General features: G+C 40.4%; 12 non-coding genes across 12 annotated transcripts; all 12 read left to right on the forward strand.

Moving 5' to 3' along the window:
* The first annotated feature begins 716 nt into the window (after nucleotides 1-716).
* trnag-ucc (transfer RNA glycine (anticodon UCC)) lies at nucleotides 717-788 on the forward strand. Its single transcript has one exon. It is a non-coding gene; the product is annotated as a tRNA-Gly (tRNA).
* A 1,962-nt stretch (nucleotides 789-2,750) lies between these two features.
* trnah-gug (transfer RNA histidin (anticodon GUG)) lies at nucleotides 2,751-2,822 on the forward strand. Its single transcript has one exon. It is a non-coding gene; the product is annotated as a tRNA-His (tRNA).
* A 311-nt stretch (nucleotides 2,823-3,133) lies between these two features.
* Nucleotides 3,134-3,205, forward strand: trnag-ucc (transfer RNA glycine (anticodon UCC)). Its single transcript has one exon. It is a non-coding gene; the product is annotated as a tRNA-Gly (tRNA).
* Nucleotides 3,206-5,167: 1,962 nt separating this feature from the next.
* Nucleotides 5,168-5,239, forward strand: trnah-gug (transfer RNA histidin (anticodon GUG)). The gene has a single exon. It is a non-coding gene; the product is annotated as a tRNA-His (tRNA).
* A 310-nt stretch (nucleotides 5,240-5,549) lies between these two features.
* On the forward strand, nucleotides 5,550-5,621 carry trnag-ucc (transfer RNA glycine (anticodon UCC)). Its single transcript has one exon. It is a non-coding gene; the product is annotated as a tRNA-Gly (tRNA).
* A 1,962-nt stretch (nucleotides 5,622-7,583) lies between these two features.
* Nucleotides 7,584-7,655, forward strand: trnah-gug (transfer RNA histidin (anticodon GUG)). The gene has a single exon. It is a non-coding gene; the product is annotated as a tRNA-His (tRNA).
* Nucleotides 7,656-7,965: 310 nt separating this feature from the next.
* On the forward strand, nucleotides 7,966-8,037 carry trnag-ucc (transfer RNA glycine (anticodon UCC)). Its single transcript has one exon. It is a non-coding gene; the product is annotated as a tRNA-Gly (tRNA).
* Nucleotides 8,038-10,001: 1,964 nt separating this feature from the next.
* On the forward strand, nucleotides 10,002-10,073 carry trnah-gug (transfer RNA histidin (anticodon GUG)). The gene has a single exon. It is a non-coding gene; the product is annotated as a tRNA-His (tRNA).
* A 309-nt stretch (nucleotides 10,074-10,382) lies between these two features.
* Nucleotides 10,383-10,455, forward strand: trnag-ucc (transfer RNA glycine (anticodon UCC)). Its single transcript has one exon. It is a non-coding gene; the product is annotated as a tRNA-Gly (tRNA).
* Nucleotides 10,456-12,423: 1,968 nt separating this feature from the next.
* Nucleotides 12,424-12,495, forward strand: trnah-gug (transfer RNA histidin (anticodon GUG)). The gene has a single exon. It is a non-coding gene; the product is annotated as a tRNA-His (tRNA).
* Nucleotides 12,496-12,805: 310 nt separating this feature from the next.
* trnag-ucc (transfer RNA glycine (anticodon UCC)) lies at nucleotides 12,806-12,877 on the forward strand. Its single transcript has one exon. It is a non-coding gene; the product is annotated as a tRNA-Gly (tRNA).
* A 2,342-nt stretch (nucleotides 12,878-15,219) lies between these two features.
* trnag-ucc (transfer RNA glycine (anticodon UCC)) lies at nucleotides 15,220-15,291 on the forward strand. The gene has a single exon. It is a non-coding gene; the product is annotated as a tRNA-Gly (tRNA).
* The last annotated feature ends 1,253 nt before the right edge of the window (nucleotides 15,292-16,544 follow it).

The raw sequence follows: 16,544 nt of genomic DNA on the forward strand, positions 1-16,544 counted from the left end.
CGGACACCACACACGGAATCATTGTAAACACACCGCCATAGCACAGGCTGCCGACCAGCCATAACGCCGCCGTCACGAGAGCCTCCCATTCCCTTACATCCTGCTTCCTATTCCGCTCCCCCTTGTCTTTAAAACCAGCCTTTGAAATGAGCCAGGTAAAGGGGAATCATCCTCTGATTGGCGCAGGGAAAGAAACGAAAGATTCTAAAAATGAAAGTAGCCTAATTAAAACAATAAAACAAAACACATAGCAGCGACCTGCTGCAATTGTTCTGCCGTGTGTGTAGCACGGAGTGCCCAGCTGACAAAACAAACACGAGCTTCTCGGTAGTTCGCCGTGATCGTATAGTGGTTAGTACTTTGCGTTGTGGCCGCAACAACCCCGGATCGTATCCGGGTCACGGCAGGTGCAATCCTCACACGGCAGAGAAGCTTGTTCTTTTTTTTCACACGCCATCTTCATGGCATGCACCTTTTTGAAAAAAAATAGAATACAATAATTGCTTCATCGTGTTAGTACAGGCATGATGCACACCAGCCTGCTGTGTATGAAATAATAATTACAGAAATAATCAATCTATAAACACCATAAAAATCTCCCACAAACACCAGTCGCTGTATTAACGCTTATCGAGTAGAGGCAAGACGGGACCTGTCCCAGCAGCCAACGTTACAGTGGCTTAATTCAATCTTTGAAGGTGATTTTGAGAACGGAGGAGTTGGTGGTATAGTGGTGAGCATAGCTGCCTTCCAAGCAGTTGACCCGGGTTCGATTCCCGGCCAACGCAAGTCTTTTTTGAACTTTTTCATTTAACATTGGAATAAAGCGTAATACATTCCCCAACTAATTTGCCTTACTGGTTAATAGTCTTAAAAGCATAACTTTGAAAGTATCACTGTGAGTTATAATGATCTGTGAGGTGATATTAGTCACTACATTAAGCCCCATCAAACGAATGTGTTCATTTGGAATCATGCATTGATAATGCGTTGTCGGGAAAACTGCAAATATGTATGGAAGCGTGAGTTGAATGATTAATCACATTCTAAGGATTGATATGGTCCTGTTGTTCGTCCTGCCACATAACAATGGCGTTGCAGTTACATGCGCTGCAAAATCAAATATTTAAAATTAAACAACCATCTGATAAAACTTACTGCAGCCGGATTGTTTTAGACACACATGGGCGCATGAAAAAAATGAAACATATGTTACCAAAATAGTCATTTGCTGTATGATGTACAGCAACTGTGAAATGAATGGTTTTATAATCTGTTATGTGAGACTTCTGTTGAATTTTTAAGCATTTGATTCCCTGTGTACACAAAGATGGCAGTCCTGATTTAACGAGTGGGCAAGCAGAGCTCTCGGTGACTGATTTGTCAGTCTTTTTCAGTCACGTGATTGAGCGCCTTCCCGGCAATGCATCGTAATTAGAAAAGTGGAATGCAAGATATTGAACACGGACACATCCGGGATTTGAACCCGGGAACTCGCGCACCCGAAGCAAGAATCATACCCCTAGATTAAACAGCCAAATGCTGGCGGCGATTTGGTTCCACGAGCTTCCAAAGAAGCGTAGACCTAGATGCTCTGTATTGAGGAATTAGTGTCACCTTGCTGTGTGCCTGTTAGGGGCAGTCTGATTTGCTTTACCTGGCGGCTAGCATTTCTATGGGCATCGAGAGGTGGTCGCTATAAATGAGGAAACTTGTTAAGATAGGATTTAGTTTCGATATGCATACATAAAAAATAAACAAAACAAAACTGTGTTTCGTTGTTTTGCAAAGGGATGCACTGCAATTTGTTATATTTTATTTTATTCTTGCGAGCACGCAGCTGTTTTATATATTCATTTTAAATAGATTGGGGGAAATTGGTACTGTGTACTTTACAAATGTAATCTAGATTGTAACGAGACCATTCAAGTGCTGACGTTGTTGTCTACTTTGTATGTACCACAAAAAGAACAGATTTGCTGAACTGGTTAATTAACCTTACTATAAAAAACTGATAGATCCAAGTATTTTATATAAACTGCAATACTATAATATGTGGTAACTAGTTGAATTAACTTCACTATAAGAAACTGCTAGATTAAGAGTTTGTTTAATTGTATCATCTCTATATGTACCTACTAGACAATTGTTAGATGGTGAAGTGAAAGTGGAATTGTCATATTGTTTACATTGTTGTTAATGTGCTTGAGATTTTGAAAACAATTATTAATTAAAACTTGTAAAGATTATTTTTGGAGTATGATTGCTTGATTTCTCCTGGATAAAAGAGTTTGTGCGGGAACCAACCACTCGAGGTCCTTGTCCTCAATAAACACACGGTGGCGTAGTGAAAATAACATAAATTTCGCTATCTGTATGTAAAGACCTGCTACACTTCAATACTACTGCCGCTACTCGGACACCACACACGGAATCATTGTAAACACACCGCCATAGCACAGGCTGCCGACCAGCCATACCGCCGCCGTCACGAGAGCCTCCCGTTCCCTTACATCCTGCTTCCTATTCCGCTCCCCCTTGTCTTTAAAACCAGCCTTTGAAATGAGCCAGGTAAAGGGGAATCATCCTCTGATTGGCGCAGGGAAAGAAACGAAAGATTCTAAAAATGAAAGTAGCCTAATTAAAACAATAAAACAAAACACATAGCAGCGACCTGCTGCAATTGTTCTGCCGTGTGTGTAGCACGGAGTGCCCAGCTGACAAAACAAACACGAGCTTCTCGGTAGTTCGCCGTGATCGTATAGTGGTTAGTACTTTGCGTTGTGGCCGCAACAACCCCGGTTCGAATCCGGGTCACGGCAGGTGCAATCCTCACACGGCAGAGAAGCTTGTTCTTTTTTTTTCACACGCCATCTTCATGGCATGCACCTTTTTGAAAGAAAATAGAATACAATAATTGCTTCATCGTGTTAGTACAGGCATGATGCACACCAGCCTGCTGTGTATGAAATAATAATTACAGAAATAATCAATCTATAAACACCATAAAAATCTCCCACAAACACCAGTCGCTGTATTAACGCTTATCGAGTAGAGGCAAGACGGGACCTGTCCCAGCAGCCAACGTTACAGTGGCTTAATTCAATCTTTGAAGGTGATTTTGAGAACGGAGGAGTTGGTGGTATAGTGGTGAGCATAGCTGCCTTCCAAGCAGTTGACCCGGGTTCGATTCCCGGCCAACGCAAGTCTTTTTTGAACTTTTTCATTTAACATTGGAATAAAGCGTAATACATTCCCCAACTAATTTGCCTTACTGGTTAATAGTCTTAAAAGCATAACTTTGAAAGTATCACTGTGAGTTATAATGATCTGTGAGGTGATATTAGTCACTACATTAAGCCCCATCAAACGAATGTGTTCATTTGGAATCATGCATTGATAATGCGTTGTCGGGAAAACTGCAAATATGTATGGAAGCGTGAGTTGAATGATTAATCACATTCTAAGGATTGATATGGTCCTGTTGTTCGTCCTGCCACATAACAATGGCGTTGCAGTTACATGCGCTGCAAAATCAAATATTTAAAATTAAACAACCATCTGATAAAACTTACTGCAGCCGGATTGTTTTAGACACACATGGGCGCATGAAAAAAATGAAACATATGTTACCAAAATAGTCATTTGCTGTATGATGTACAGCAACTGTGAAATGAATGGTTTTATAATCTGTTATGTGAGACTTCTGTTGAATTTTTAAGCATTTGATTCCCTGTGTACACAAAGATGGCAGTCCTGATTTAACGAGTGGGCAAGCAGAGCTCTCGGTGACTGATTTGTCAGTCTTTTTCAGTCACGTGATTGAGCGCCTTCCCGGCAATGCATCGTAATTAGAAAAGTGGAATGCAAGATATTGAACACGGACACATCCGGGATTTGAACCCGGGAACTCGCGCACCCGAAGCAAGAATCATACCCCTAGATTAAACAGCCAAATGCTGGCGGCGATTTGGTTCCACGAGCTTCCAAAGAAGCGTAGACCTAGATGCTCTGTATTGAGGAATTAGTGTCACCTTGCTGTGTGCCTGTTAGGGGCAGTCTGATTTGCTTTACCTGGTGGCTAGCATTTCTATGGGCATCGAGAGGTGGTCGCTATAAATGAGGAAACTTGTTAAGATAGGATTTAGTTTCGATATGCATACATAAAAAATAAACAAAACAAAACTGTGTTTCGTTGTTTTGCAAAGGGATGCACTGCAATTTGTTATATTTTATTTTATTCTTGCGAGCACGCAGCTGTTTTATATATTCATTTTAAATAGATTGGGGGAAATTGGTACTGTGTACTTTACAAATGTAATCTAGATTGTAACGAGACCATTCAAGTGCTGACGTTGTTGTCTACTTTGTATGTACCACAAAAAGAACAGATTTGCTGAACTGGTTAATTAACCTTACTATAAAAAACTGATAGATCCAAGTATTTTATATAAACTGCAATACTATAATATGTGGTAACTAGTTGAATTAACTTCACTATAAGAAACTGCTAGATTAAGAGTTTGTTTAATTGTATCATCTCTATATGTACCTACTAGACAATTGTTAGATGGTGAAGTGAAAGTGGAATTGTCATATTGTTTACATTGTTGTTAATGTGCTTGAGATTTTGAAAACAATTATTAATTAAAACTTGTAAAGATTATTTTTGGAGTATGATTGCTTGATTTCTCCTGGATAAAAGAGTTTGTGCGGGAACCAACCACTCGAGGTCCTTGTCCTCAATAAACACACGTTGGCGTAGTGAAAATAACATAAATTTCGCTATCTGTATATAAAGACCTGCTACACTTCAATACTACTGCCGCTACTCGGACACCACACACGGAATCATTGTAAACACACCGCCATAGCACAGGCTGCCGACCAGCCATACCGCCGCCGTCACGAGAGCCTCCCGTTCCCTTACATCCTGCTTCCTATTCCGCTCCCCCTTGTCTTTTAAACCAGCCTTTGAAATGAGCCAGGTAAAGGGGAATCATCCTCTGATTGGCGCAGGGAAAGAAACGAAAGATTCTAAAAATGAAAGTAGCCTAATTAAAACAATAAAACAAAACACATAGCAGCGACCTGCTGCAATTGTTCTGCCGTGTGTGTAGCACGGAGTGCCCAGCTGACAAAACAAACACGAGCTTCTCGGTAGTTCGCCGTGATCGTATAGTGGTTAGTACTTTGCGTTGTGGCCGCAACAACCCCGGTTCGAATCCGGGTCACGGCAGGTGCAATCCTCACACGGCAGAGAAGCTTGTTCGTTTTTTTCACACGCCATCTTCATGGCATGCACCTTTTTGAAAGAAAATAGAATACAATAATTGCTTCATCGTGTTAGTACAGGCATGATGCACACCAGCCTGCTGTGTATGAAATAATAATTACAGAAATAATCAATCTATAAACACCATAAAAATCTCCCACAAACACCAGTCGCTGTATTAACGCTTATCGAGTAGAGGCAAGACGGGACCTGTCCCAGCAGCCAACGTTGCAGTGGCTTAATTCAATCTTTGAAGGTGATTTTGAGAACGGAGGCGTTGGTGGTATAGTGGTGAGCATAGCTGCCTTCCAAGCAGTTGACCCGGGTTCGATTCCCGGCCAACGCAAGTCTTTTTTGAACTTTTTCATTTAACATTGGAATAAAGCGTAATACATTCCCCAACTAATTTGCCTTACTGGTTAATAGTCTTAAAAGCATAACTTTGAAAGTATCACTGTGAGTTATAATGATCTGTGAGGTGATATTAGTCACTACATTAAGCCCCATCAAACGAATGTGTTCATTTGGAATCATGCATTGATAATGCGTTGTCGGGAAAACTGCAAATATGTATGGAAGCGTGAGTTGAATGATTAATCACATTCTAAGGATTGATATGGTCCTGTTGTTCGTCCTGCCACATAACAATGGCGTTGCAGTTACATGCGCTGCAAAATCAAATATTTAAAATTAAACAACCATCTGATAAAACTTACTGCAGCCGGATTGTTTTAGACACACATGGGCGCATGAAAAAAATGAAACATATGTTACCAAAATAGTCATTTGCTGTATGATGTACAGCAACTGTGAAATGAATGGTTTTATAATCTGTTATGTGAGACTTCTGTTGAATTTTTAAGCATTTGATTCCCTGTGTACACAAAGATGGCAGTCCTGATTTAACGAGTGGGCAAGCAGAGCTCTCGGTGACTGATTTGTCAGTCTTTTTCAGTCACGTGATTGAGCGCCTTCCCGGCAATGCATCGTAATTAGAAAAGTGGAATGCAAGATATTGAACACGGACACATCCGGGATTTGAACCCGGGAACTCGCGCACCCGAAGCAAGAATCATACCCCTAGATTAAACAGCCAAATGCTGGCGGCGATTTGGTTCCACGAGCTTCCAAAGAAGCGTAGACCTAGATGCTCTGTATTGAGGAATTAGTGTCACCTTGCTGTGTGCCTGTTAGGGGCAGTCTGATTTGCTTTACCTGGCGGCTAGCATTTCTATGGGCATCGAGAGGTGGTCGCTATAAATGAGGAAACTTGTTAAGATAGGATTTAGTTTCGATATGCATACATAAAAAATAAACAAAACAAAACTGTGTTTCGTTGTTTTGCAAAGGGATGCACTGCAATTTGTTATATTTTATTTTATTCTTGCGAGCACGCAGCTGTTTTATATATTCATTTTAAATAGATTGGGGGAAATTGGTACTGTGTACTTTACAAATGTAATCTAGATTGTAACGAGACCATTCAAGTGCTGACGTTGTTGTCTACTTTGTATGTACCACAAAAAGAACAGATTTGCTGAACTGGTTAATTAACCTTACTATAAAAAACTGATAGATCCAAGTATTTTATATAAACTGCAATACTATAATATGTGGTAACTAGTTGAATTAACTTCACTATAAGAAACTGCTAGATTAAGAGTTTGTTTAATTGTATCATCTCTATATGTACCTACTAGACAATTGTTAGATGGTGAAGTGAAAGTGGAATTGTCATATTGTTTACATTGTTGTTAATGTGCTTGAGATTTTGAAAACAATTATTAATTAAAACTTGTAAAGATTATTTTTGGAGTATGATTGCTTGATTTCTCCTGGATAAAAGAGTTTGTGCGGGAACCAACCACTCGAGGTCCTTGTCCTCAATAAACACACGGTGGCGTAGTGAAAATAACATAAATTTCGCTATCTGTATGTAAAGACCTGCTACACTTCAATACTACTGCCGCTACTCGGACACCACACACGGAATCATTGTAAACACACCGCCATAGCACAGGCTGCCGACCAGCCATACCGCCGCCGTCACGAGAGCCTCCCGTTCCCTTACATCCTGCTTCCTATTCCGCTCCCCCTTGTCTTTTAAACCAGCCTTTGAAATGAGCCAGGTAAAGGGGAATCATCCTCTGATTGGCGCAGGGAAAGAAACGAAAGATTCTAAAAATGAAAGTAGCCTAATTAAAACAATAAAACAAAACACATAGCAGCGACCTGCTGCAATTGTTCTGCCGTGTGTGTAGCACGGAGTGCCCAGCTGACAAAACAAACACGAGCTTCTCGGTAGTTCGCCGTGATCGTATAGTGGTTAGTACTTTGCGTTGTGGCCGCAAAAACCCCGGTTCGAATCCGGGTCACGGCAGGTGCAATCCTCACACGGCAGAGAAGCTTGTTCTTTTTTTTCACACGCCATCTTCATGGCATGCACCTTTTTGAAAGAAAATAGAATACAATAATTGCTTCATCGTGTTAGTACAGGCATGATGCACACCAGCCTGCTGTGTATGAAATAATAATTACAGAAATAATCAATCTATAAACACCATAAAAATCTCCCACAAACACCAGTCGCTGTATTAACGCTTATCGAGTAGAGGCAAGACGGGACCTGTCCCAGCAGCCAACGTTACAGTGGCTTAATTCAATCTTTGAAGGTGATTTTGAGAACGGAGGCGTTGGTGGTATAGTGGTGAGCATAGCTGCCTTCCAAGCAGTTGACCCGGGTTCGATTCCCGGCCAACGCAAGTCTTTTTTGAACTTTTTCATTTAACACTGGAATAAAGCGTAATACATTCCCCAACTAATTTGCCTTACTGGTTAATAGTCTTAAAAGCATAACTTTGAAAGTATCACTGTGAGTTATAATGATCTGTGAGGTGATATTAGTCACTACATTATCCCCATCAAACGAATGTGTTCATTTGGAATCATGCATTGATAATGCGTTGTCGGGAAAACTGCAAATATGTATGGAAGCGTGAGTTGAATGATTAATCACATTCTAAGGATTGATATGGTCCTGTTGTTCGTCCTGCCACATAACAATGGCGTTGCAGTTACATGCGCTGCAAAATCAAATATTTAAAATTAAACAACCATCTGATAAAACTTACTGCAGCCGGATTGTTTTAGACACACATGGGCGCATGAAAAAATGAAACATATGTTACCAAAATAGTCATTTGCTGTATGATGTACTGCAACTGTGAAATGAATGGTTTTATAATCTGTTATGTGAGACTTCTGTTGAATTTTTAAGCATTTGATTCCCTGTGTACACAAAGATGGCAGTCCTGATTTAACGAGTGGGCAAGCAGAGCTCTCGGTGACTGATTTGTCAGTCTTTTTCAGTCACGTGATTGAGCGCCTTCCCGGCAATGCATCGTAATTAGAAAAGTGGAATGCAAGATATTGAACACGGACACATCCGGGATTTGAACCCGGGAACTCGCGCACCCGAAGCAAGAATCATACCCCTAGATTAAACAGCCAAATGCTGGCGGCGATTTGGTTCCACGAGCTTCCAAAGAAGCGTAGACCTAGATGCTCTGTATTGAGGAATTTGTGTCACTTGCTGTGTGCCTGTTAGGGGCAGTCTGATTTGCTTTACCTGGCGGCTAGCATTTCTATGGGCATCGAGAGGTGGTCGCTATAAATGAGGAAACTTGTTAAGATAGGATTTAGTTTCGATATGCATACATACACATAAAAATAAACAAAACAAAACTGTGTTTCGTTGTTTTGCAAAGGGATGCACTGCAATTTGTTATATTTTATTTTATTCTTGCGAGCACGCAGCTGTTTTATATATTCATTTTAAATAGATTGGGGGAAATTGGTACTGTGTACTTTACAAATGTAATCTAGATTGTAACGAGACCATTCAAGTGCTGACGTTGTTGTCTACTTTGTATGTACCACAAAAAGAACAGATTTGCTGAACTGGTTAATTAACCTTACTATAAAAAACTGATAGATCCAAGTATTTTATATAAACTGCAATACTATAATATGTGGTAACTAGTTGAATTAACTTCACTATAAGAAACTGCTAGATTAAGAGTTTGTTTAATTGTATCAGCTCTATATGTATCTACTAGACAATTGTTAGATGGTGAAGTGAAAGTGGAATTGTCATATTGTTTACATTGTTGTTAATGTGCTTGAGATTTTGAAAACAATTATTAATTAAAACTTGTAAAGATTATTTTTGGAGTATGATTGCTTGATGTCTCCTGGATAAAAGAGTTTGTGCGGGAACCAACCACTCGAGGTCCTTGTCCTCAATAAACACACGGTGGCGTAGTGAAAATAACATAAATTTCGCTATCTGTATATAAAGACCTGCTACACTTCAATACTACTGCCGCTACTCGGACACCACACACGGAATCATTGTAAACACACCGCCATAGCACAGGCTGCCGACCAGCCATACCGCCGCCGTCACGAGAGCCTCCCGTTCCCTTACATCCTGCTTCCTATTCCGCTCCCCCTTGTCTTTAAAACCAGCCTTTGAAATGAGCCAGGTAAAGGGGGATCATCCTCTGATTGGCGCAGGGAAAGAAACGAAAGATTCTAAAAATGAAAGTAGCCTAATGAAAACAATAAAACAAAACACATAGCAGCGACCTGCTGCAATTGTTCTGCCGTGTGTGTAGCACGGAGTGCCCAGCTGACAAAACAAACACGAGCTTCTCGGTAGTTTGCCGTGATCGTATAGTGGTTAGTACTTTGCGTTGTGGCCGCAACAACCCCGGTTCGAATCCGGGTCACGGCAGGTGCAATCCTCACACGGCAGAGAAGCTTGTTCGTTTTTTTCACACGCCATCTTCATGGCATGCACCTTTTTGAAAGAAAATAGAATACAATAATTGCTTCATCGTGTTAGTACAGGCATGATGCACACCAGCCTGCTGTGTATGAAATAATAATTACAGAAATAATCAATCTATAAACACCATAAAAATCTCCCACAAACACCAGTCGCTGTATTAACGCTTATCGAGTAGAGGCAAGACGGGACCTGTCCCAGCAGCCAACGTTACAGTGGCTTAATTCAATCTTTGAAGGTGATTTTGAGAACGGAGCCGTTGGTGGTATAGTGGTGAGCATAGCTGCCTTCCAAGCAGTTGACCCGGGTTCGATTCCCGGCCAACGCAAGTCTTTTTTGAACTTTTTCATTTAACATTGGAATAAAGCGTAATACATTCCCCAACTAATTTGCCTTACTGGTTAATAGTCTTAAAAGCATAACTTTGAAAGTATCACTGTGAGTTATAATGATCTGTGAGGTGATATTAGTCACTACATTAAGCCCCATCAAACGAATGTGTTCATTTGGAATCATGCATTGATAATGCGTTGTCGGGAAAACTGCAAATATGTATGGAAGCGTGAGTTGAATGATTAATCACATTCTAAGGATTGATATGGTCCTGTTGTTCGTCCTGCCACATAACAATGGCGTTGCAGTTACATGCGCTGCAAAATCAAATATTTAAAATTAAACAACCATCTGATAAAACTTACTGCAGCCGGATTGTTTTAGACACACATGGGCGCATGAAAAAAATGAAACATATGTTACCAAAATAGTCATTTGCTGTATGATGTACAGCAACTGTGAAATGAATGGTTTTATAATCTGTTATGTGAGACTTCTGTTGAATTTTTAAGCATTTGATTCCCTGTGTACACAAAGATGGCAGTCCTGATTTAACGAGTGGGCAAGCAGAGCTCTCGGTGACTGATTTGTCAGTCTTTTTCAGTCACGTGATTGAGCGCCTTCCCGGCAATGCATCGTAATTAGAAAAGTGTAATGCAAGATATTGAACACGGACACATCCGGGATTTGAACCCGGGAACTCGCGCACCCGAAGCAAGAATCATACCCCTAGATTAAACAGCCAAATGCTGGCGGCGATTTGGTTCCACGAGCTTCCAAAGAAGCGTAGACCTAGATGCTCTGTATTGAGGAATTAGTGTCACCTTGCTGTGTGCCTGTTAGGGGCAGTCTGATTTGCTTTACCTGGCGGCTAGCATTTCTATGGGCATCGAGAGGTGGTCGCTATAAATGAGGAAACTTGTTAAGATAGGATTTAGTTTCGATATGCATACATACACATAAAAAATAAACAAAACAAAACTGTGTTTCGTTGTTTTGCAAAGGGATGCACTGCAATTTGTTATATTTTATTTTATTCTTGCGAGCACGCAGCTGTTTTATATATTCATTTTAAATAGATTGGGGGAAATTGGTACTGTGTACTTTACAAATGTAATCTAGATTGTAACGAGACCATTCAAGTGCTGACGTTGTTGTCTACTTTGTATGTACCACAAAAAGAACAGATTTGCTGAACTGGTTAATTAACCTTACTATAAAAAACTGATAGATCCAAGTATTTTATATAAACTGCAATACTATAATATGTGGTAACTAGTTGAATTAACTTCACTATAAGAAACTGCTAGCTTAAGAGTTTGTTTAATTGTATCATCTCTATATGTACCTACTAGACAATTGTTAGATGGTGAAGTGAAAGTGGAATTGTCATATTGTTTACATTGTTGTTAATGTGCTTGAGATTTTGAAAACAATTATTAATTAAAACTTGTAAAGATTATTTTTGGAGTATGATTGCTTGATGTCTCCTGGATAAAAGAGTTTGTGCGGGAACCAACCACTCGAGGTCCTTGTCCTCAATAAACACACGGTGGCGTAGTGAAAATAACATAAATTTCGCTATCTGTATATAAAGACCTGCTACACTTCAATACTACTGCCGCTACTCGGACACCACACACGGAATCATTGTAAACACACCGCCATAGCACAGGCTGCCGACCAGCCATACCGCCGCCGTCACGAGAGCCTCCCGTTCCCTTACATCCTGCTTCCTATTCCGCTCCCCCTTGTCTTTAAAACCAGCCTTTGAAATGAGCCAGGTAAAGGGGGATCATCCTCTGATTGGCGCAGGGAAAGAAACGAAAGATTCTAAAAATGAAAGTAGCCTAATGAAAACAATAAAACAAAACACATAGCAGCGACCTGCTGCAATTGTTCTGCCGTGTGTGTAGCACGGAGTGCCCAGCTGACAAAACAAACACGAGCTTCTCGGTAGTTCGCCGTGATCGTATAGTGGTTAGTACTTTGCGTTGTGGCCGCAACAACCCCGGTTCGAATCCGGGTCACGGCAGGTGCAATCCTCACACGGCAGAGAAGCTTGTTCTTTTTTTTCACACGCCATCTTCATGGCATGCACCTTTTTGAAAGAAAATAGAATACAATAATTGCTTCATCGTGTTAGTACAGGCATGATGCACACCAGCCTGCTGTGTACGAAATAATAATTACAGAAATAATCAATCTATAAACACCATAAAAATCTCCCACAAACACCAGTCGCTGTATTAACGCTTATCGAGTAGAGGCAAGACGGGACCTGTCCCAGCAGCCAACGTTACAGTGGCTTAATTCAATCTTTGAAGGTGATTTTGAGAACGGAGGCGTTGGTGGTATAGTGGTGAGCATAGCTGCCTTCCAAGCAGTTGACCCGGATTAAATTCCCGGTCAACGCAAGTCTTTTTTGAACTTTTTCATTTAACATTGGAATAAAGCGTAATACATTCCCCAACTAATTTGCCTTACTGGTTAATAGTCTTAAAAGCATAACTTTGAAAGTATCACTGTGAGTTATAATGATCTGTGAGGTGATATTAGTCACTACATTAAGCCCCATCAAACGAATGTGTTCATTTGGAATCATGCATTGATAATGCGTTGTCGGGAAAACTGCAAATATGTATGGAAGCGTGAGTTGAATGATTAATCACATTCAAAGGATTGATATGGTCCTGTTGTTCGTCCTGCCACATAACAATGGCGTTGCAGTTACATGCGCTGCAAAATCAAATATTTAAAATTAAACAACCATCTGATAAAACTTACTGCAGCCGGATTGTTTTAGACACACATGGGCGCATGAAAAAAATGAAACATATGTTACCAAAATAGTCATTGCTGTATGATGTACAGCAACTGTGAAATGAATGGTTTTATAATCTGTTATGTGAGACTTCTGTTGAATTTTTAAGCATTTGATTCCCTGTGTACACAAAGATGGCAGTCCTAATTTAACGAGTGGGCAAGCAGAGCTCTCGGTGACTGATTTGTCAGTCTTTTTCAGTCACGTGATTGAGCGCCTTCCCGGCAATGCATCGTAATTAGAAAAGTGTAATGCAAGATATTGAACACGGACACATCCGGGATTTGAACCCGGGAACTCGCGCACCCGAAGCAAGAATCATACCCCTAGATTAAACAGCCAAATGCTGGCGGCGATTTGGTTCCACGAGCTTCCAAAGAAGCGTAGACCTAGATGCTCTGTATTGAGGAATTTGTGTCACTTGCTGTGTGCCTGTTAGGGGCAGTCTGATTTGCTTTACCTGGAGGCTAGCATTTCTATGGGCATCGAGAGGTGGTCGCTATAAATGAGGAAACTTGTTAAGATAGGATTTAGTTTCGATATACATACATAAAAAATAAACAAAACAAAACTGTGTTTCGTTGTTTTGCAAAGGGATGCACTGCAATTTGTTATATTTTATTTTATTCTTGCGAGCACGCAGCTGTTTTATATATTCATTTTAAATAGATTGGGGGAAATTGGTACTGTGTACTTTACAAATGTAATCTAGATTGTAACGAGACCATTCAAGTGCTGACGTTGTTGTCTACTTTGTATGTACCACAAAAAGAACAGATTTGCTGAACTGGTTAATTAACCTTACTATAAAAAACTGATAGATCCAAGTATTTTATATAAACTGCAATACTATAATATGTGGTAACTAGTTGAATTAACTTCACTATAAGAAACTGCTAGATTAAGAGTTTGTTTAATTGTATCAGCTCTATATGTATCTACTAGACAATTGTTAGATGGTGAAGTGAAAGTGGAATTGTCATATTGTTTACATTGTTGTTAATGTGCTTGAGATTTTGAAAACAATTATTAATTAAAACTTGTAAAGATTATTTTTGGAGTATGATTGCTTGATGTCTCCTGGATAAAAGAGTTTGTGCGGGAACCAACCACTCGAGGTCCTTGTCCTCAATAAACACACGGTGGCGTAGTGAAAATAACATAAATTTCGCTATCTGTATGTAAAGACCTGCTACACTTCAATACTACTGCCGCTACTCGGACACCACACACGGAATCATTGTAAACACACCGCCATAGCACAGGCTGCCGACCAGCCAAACCGCCGCCGTCACGAGAGCCTCCCGTTCCCTTACATCCTGCTTCCTATTCCGCTCCCCCTTGTCTTTAAAACCAGCCTTTGAAATGAGCCAGGTAAAGGGGAATCATCCTCTGATTGGCGCAGGGAAAGAAACGAAAGATTCTAAAAATGAAAGTAGCCTAATTAAAACAATAAAACAAAACACATAGCAGCGACCTGCTGCAATTGTTCTGCCGTGTGTGTAGCACGGAGTGCCCAGCTGACAAAACAAACACGAGCTTCTCGGTAGTTCGCCGTGATCGTATAGTGGTTAGTACTTTGCGTTGTGGCCGCAACAACCCCGGATCGTATCCGGGTCACGGCAGGTGCAATCCTCACACGGCAGAGAAGCTTGTTCTTTTTTTTCACACGCCATCTTCATGGCATGCACCTTTTTGAAAGAAAATAGAATACAATAATTGCTTCATCGTGTTAGTACAGGCATGATGCACACCAGCCTGCTGTGTATGAAATAATAATTACAGAAATAATCAATCTATAAACACCATAAAAATCTCCCACAAACACCAGTCGCTGTATTAACGCTTATCGAGTAGAGGCAAGACGGGACCTGTCCCAGCAGCCAACGTTACAGTGGCTTAATTCAATCTTTGAAGGTGATTTTGAGAACGGAGGCGTTGGTGGTATAGTGGTGAGCATAGCTGCCTTCCAAGCAGTTGACCCGGGTTCGATTCCCGGCCAACGCAAGTCTTTTTTGAACTTTTTCATTTAACACTGGAATAAAGCGTAATACATTCCCCAACTAATTTGCCTTACTGGTTAATAGTCTTAAAAGCATAACTTTGAAAGTATCACTGTGAGTTATAATGATCTGTGAGGTGATATTAGTCACTACATTATCCCCATCAAACGAATGTGTTCATTTGGAATCATGCATTGATAATGCGTTGTCGGGAAAACTGCAAATATGTATGGAAGCGTGAGTTGAATGATTAATCACATTCTAAGGATTGATATGGTCCTGTTGTTCGTCCTGCCACATAACAATGGCGTTGCAGTTACATGCGCTGCAAAATCAAATATTTAAAATTAAACAACCATCTGATAAAACTTACTGCAGCCGGATTGTTTTAGACACACATGGGCGCATGAAAAAAATCAAACATATGTTACCAAAATAGTCATTGCTGTATGATGTACAGCAACTGTGAAATGAATGGTTTTATAATCTGTTATGTGAGACTTCTGTTGAATTGTTAAGCATTTGATTCCCTGTGTACACAAAGATGGCAGTCCTGATTTAACGAGTGGGCAAGCAGAGCTCTCGGTGACTGATTTTTCAGTCTTTTTCAGTCACGTGATTGAGCGCCTTCCCGGCAATGCATCGTAATTAGAAAAGTGGAATGCAAGATATTGAACACGGACACATCCGGGATTTGAACCCGGGAACTCGCGCACCCGAAGCAAGAATCATACCCCTAGATTAAACAGCCAAATGCTGGCGGCGATTTGGTTCCACGAGCTTCCAAAGAAGCGTAGACCTAGATGCTCTGTATTGAGGAATTAGTGTCACCTTGCTGTGTGCCTGTTAGGGGCAGTCTGATTTGCTTTACCTGGCGGCTAGCATTTCTATGGGCATCGAGAGGTGGTCGCTATAAATGAGGAAACTTGTTAAGATAGGATTTAGTTTCGATATGCATACATACACATAAAAATAAACAAAACAAAACTGTGTTTCGTTGTTTTGCAAAGGGATGCACTGCAATTTGTTATATTTTATTTTATTCTTGCGAGCACGCAGCTGTTTTATATATTCATTTTAAATAGATTGGGGGAAATTGGTACTGTGTACTTTACAAATGTAATCTAGATTGTAACGAGACCATTCAAGTGCTGACGTTGTTGTCTACTTTGTATGTACCACAAAAAGAACAGATTTGCTGAACTGGTTAATTAACCTTACTATAAAAAACTGATAGATCCAAGTATTTTATATAAA

Source organism: Acipenser ruthenus, chromosome 48, assembly GCF_902713425.1.
Source record: "Acipenser ruthenus chromosome 48, fAciRut3.2 maternal haplotype, whole genome shotgun sequence".
Taxonomy (NCBI): Eukaryota; Metazoa; Chordata; class Actinopteri; order Acipenseriformes; family Acipenseridae; genus Acipenser; species Acipenser ruthenus.